This window comes from Babylonia areolata, chromosome 27 (genome assembly GCF_041734735.1).
Source record: "Babylonia areolata isolate BAREFJ2019XMU chromosome 27, ASM4173473v1, whole genome shotgun sequence".
In the NCBI taxonomy this organism is placed as follows: domain Eukaryota; kingdom Metazoa; phylum Mollusca; class Gastropoda; order Neogastropoda; family Buccinidae; genus Babylonia; species Babylonia areolata.
The window spans coordinates 19,179,090-19,184,089 of NC_134902.1; positions in this window are offsets into that span (position 1 = coordinate 19,179,090).

Genomic DNA, 5,000 nt, shown 5'->3' on the forward strand with positions numbered 1-5,000 from the left:
TTGTTGTCGTTTTCTTTTCTTTTTTTGTATTTGCGCTTAGAGTTGACTTAATCAAGATTTTACGCCTTATAAATATTATTATTATTCTTAGTAGTAGTATTTTTAACTATTATGTTTACTTATTTATTTATTCTATTTATCTTTTGTATCTTATTTTATATATATATATATATATATATATATATATATATATATATATATATATATATATATATATATCGTTTTAAAAAAATTGTTTGTCCGTTTCTTTGTTTTTGTTTTGTTTTGTTTCATTTGTTTTTCTAAGTTTTAATTTTTTTTCTCAAGGCCTGACTAAGCGCGTTGGGTTACGCTGCTGGTCAGGCATCTGCGTAGAAGATGTGGTGTAGCGTATATGGATTTGACCGAACGTAGTGACGCCTCCTTGAGCTACTGATACTGATACTGATACTGATACGGAATGAGTAACTGACTTCCTGTTGGGGAAGGTTCAGACAGCGGAAAGAGAGGATCACCCCCGGCCTTCCTGTGCCGAGCCCAAGATACAGTGGATATGAATTAAATGGCCCGAACTGAATATCCCTTTGGTTATACTGTTTGATATTCCGAAACAGCGTTACATGTTTAATATGTCGTTTGGATATACTGCTTCATATTGCGAAATAGTTCACTAAGGAGAGACTGAGAGCGAGGGAAACACCATTTTCTTGGAGCTTACATTTCCTCATTCACATTGCACGTTGTGGCTGTTGATTTTGTTTTCTAAACGAAAAGTATTGAATGAGAATTCTCCACTGACAAATCGAAAACTGAATATGTTCACAAATGAAAAAAAAAAAAGAGAGTATTTTCTTCACCTCCATCTCTAAACATGATCAATCGGACACGGCTGCATAGAAGACAATGTTTATTCTTAAAAGCAAAATATTTTTCATTGCTTGACATTTGCAATAAAAACAAAATAAAAGAAATGAATGGCAACAACTGTATAGATTTGCGATTCGACACCTTTGGTGATTCGTGTTAGGAGACTTCTTTATACACACATTTTTTTAAATGAATTTCAAAGCTTGTATGTGTACATCATTGAAATGGCACAGTCTTTTGAAATATTATGTACAAGAATCACTTATGTTAAGCACACACACACACACACACACACACACACACATTTCTTTGCTTATATAAACATCGTTTACATACGGAAATCCTGCCAGCAGTTCGTTAGTTAGACAAAAAGAGGATTGGGGGAGATCCATTGTGTCTTCAAATAATCCAAATAATGGTGTTTACAAAGTCCAGCATTTTTTCTCTCCTCTGTATTGACTATCCAGTAAACATGCAGATAGATACAGATACGTGACTGGGTTCGGGTGTTCGTTCGTTTGTTTAACTCACTCAGTACGACCAGTCCTCTCTTCTCCTCTACACAGACCCCTCGGATGTCCAGTGGGTGTATGAATGACCCAACCTTTAGCTTCCGTCGTCAGAATTGTGGTATTCTTTGTCAACATTCACCTCTTCAGTAAGAGGGCCTTCCGCTTGCAATATTTTGATGATGGTAATTGGGCTGAAACGCTGTTAACGTCGTCTCTTTCGCCGTTCGTATGGAGAGAGTTAACGTCTATCCACATTCGTGATTTTAGACGAAAATCCATCATCTCCCCCACCACACCCATGCCTTAAATCATCACTACTTTCCCTCTTCCTCTCTCCTCAGTTTGCATTAAAAAATTATAATAATAACAATAGAAGAAGAAGAAGAGAAGAAGAAGAGGATAAACGAAATAAAATAAACTAACTAGTCAACCAGTAGAATTACAAGAAAGTGCCAATGGGGCTCCAAATTAAACTCTGAACTATTTCAAACACATGTTGATTATCATATAAGACATTTCTAATGGAAGAAGATGAAACTGCAGATTTTGTAAATGGCACAGGTAAATATGGTTTTAACTATTCACGTTTATGGATGATATGCACGGGGGTAACTTCATTGCCGAAAATGCAAGTCACATTAGAAGTATATTTTGTTTTCGTGGCATCCAGTCGTAGTCTGTATATTAGACTGGTGAGCCTTCTGCTACTGTTAGGATTAGGATGTCATTTCTCTTTAGTGCTCTATATATCACACACAATCAACAGAACATGTTAATCAAGACCCCAAAGAGGAAGGGTAGAATAAGTTTGCATTTCTGTATGATGATGGCTTTGGTTACGGATGGAAGAGCAGATAACTGTTCATAACGGAGTTGTTAGGGATATATGTGACGTCTGTGTCACCTACTGGGTGGATAACCACGTCTTGGTGTCAGGTAGGTTCCCGTGTTATGGGTATACAGGCTGAAGAGAATCACTGTGTATTATGTGCTCGATGGATGACGAACAACTTTAGGGCAGACGTTTCTGTGGATGGTGGTCAGGAACTTGTAAGGTTTCAGGTGTAAAGTGTATATAGTTATGTGGACACGCACACGGTGGCTTCAGACTTAACTATTTTCAAATGTGATTTCAATCAAATGTGCATCCTCGACCCCCAATCCCAACCCCCAACTAGGTGACCACCTTTCCCGAAAAGCATGATTTCTGTCTTTTCTAGATTTACAGTAAGGCCCAGTCGTGAATGTGGCAGAATGGCTTTCGAGGAGGAGGGGGCAGGGGGCAGGGGGGGGAGGAGGATCATGGTCATATGACGATAACAAAATCAAAGTGGTAAACAGCTATGAATATATAGGTTTTCTGCTTACAACGAAAGCAGTGCATTTTGCCAGTAGAGCCAAAGGCAAAGTGCTTAGACTTTTGAAAACCATGAGGCGTCCGGGGGAGGATTTTGACTCATCTGTGTTCTTTTCAGCTATTTGAGGCCCAAATCAAACCCACTTATCTATTCCTCTGAAATATGGGAAATGTGACGAGATAGCAAATATGGGTGGAATCAGCTCACCTCTTTGCTTGTAAACGTTTACCGGGAGTAAGCCAAATCAAATCAAATCATGGTGCTTAGAGCCTGTTACCGACCACTAAGGGAGTGAGAGACAGAAGCCCCCCGCCCCCCAAAAACTACATGACGTTTGGTAGTACAGGTCGATAACTTTAGATCTATGTGTTTTACATTAAAAACAAACAAACAAAAAACAAAAAAACAAGCACCCTGTATAGGTCAATTCTTTTGCTGCTATGTCCCCCCCCCCCACACCCCACCACCAACCCCCACCCCTTCCTTTTACCTCGGTCTCTTCCTTTGTGATCTCTCATGCGATCTCAAAACTTTATTCAGTACGTGAAAATCAATCACTTTTATTTTAAATGTCATTCTAGTGTATTATGCAGTCCGTGAAAATCAATCACTTTAAAAAAAAAAAAAGAAAAAAAAAAGCCATTCTAGTACATTATGCAGTCCGTGAAAATCAATAACTGTTTTATGTTTTTTTGTTGTTTGTTGTTGTTTTTTAAATGTTATTCTATTACATTGTTCTTTCAATATACAATGCAAAACGCGTTGACGTTACTATTGCTGGGATCAACGAAGGCAAGGGGGGGCACAAAAGGAACTGCTTCCGTGTAGTGGCATGTTGTCTTCTTCTCTTCTCTTCTTTTTTTTTTTTTTTAATTATCATTTCTATTTTCATCATACTCACTCATAGAAAGGGAAGGAAAGATTTTTAAAAAAAAAAAAAAAAAAAAAAGGAAACAGCCACAGCCACAGACAGACAAACCGACAGACAAGACAAGACATTCATTCAGGAGAGACACGGTGTGCAAAAGCATAGGTACAGAAAATCAAAGACACACTGAGGAAAATAAAAAGAACTGCTTGTAAGAGAGAGACGAGAGAGAGAGAGAGAGAGAGAGAAACCCACATAGATACCTGAACAGACAAAAAAGAATAATGAATAAAGGGGTTTTTGGGGGTGTGGGGGTGGGGGCATGATGAGAGACTTGCTGAGACAGGCATAATTATATACACAGGGGATGATAATAATAATAATAATAATGGTATTTATATAGCGCTGGATCTTGTGCAGAGACAAATCAAAGCGCTTTCGCACCAGTCATTCACACGCATGTATAACTCTAAAACTGTAGAAACTAAAGACAAGGAAGAGGCAGGCAAGGGAGGAGAATCCAAAGGACAGAGGATGATAACTGGGGAAGACTAAAAAGAAATGACCAAGTAGGCCTTTAACATAACTATGGAATATAACAAGTTTGTGGAAAAATGGGCACTTTATATTGTATATATATATTATATTATATTTATATTGTTTGATACAAGATTAAGCTTTTCAATGCTACCTTGAAACTTTGACATTGAACATGTATTGTTTTGCTGTTATAGATTTGTCAGTACTTAGAACTTAATTATATGCTTACCCTATACTTTCTAATGCACAAAACATATAAATTCTGTATCTGTAAACCTTTGTCTGAAAAAAAAAATGTTGAAAAAAAAAAAAGAAACAAGAAAGACAAGGTCTTCAAAACTCACTTGTGATACACTTTTTAAAAAATCCAAGTTTTTATGTATTGAGTATAATCCATTTACTGTTATATTTATATTTTTTGTACTCTCTAAACTTGGCACTTTGATCTGATATTCGACCCAACAAAGGATCTGTCATTATTATCATTTTTTGTTCAAACAGGAACTTCTTTTGCTAAGCATGGAAGTTTTATTTATTGCAAACGTTTTGGTGAAGATAGCAGAACAAGGGAAATTACTCTGCTGGGGAACTTAGTTTGCTTTAAACTGATCTTTCTCATCTTAAACATTACATTTTGAAATTATACTCAATACATAAAAAGCTTGGATTTTTTTAAAAAGTGCATCACAAGTGAGTCTTGAAGGCCTTGCCTCTCTTGTTTCAAAATGTAATGTTTAAGATGAGAAAGATCAGTTTAAAGCAAATTAACTCCACTAGCATTACAGAGTAATTTCCCCTTTTTACTATCTGAACCAAAACGTTTGCAAAATAAATAAAAATTCCATGCTTAGCAAAAGAAGTTCCTGTTTGAATAAA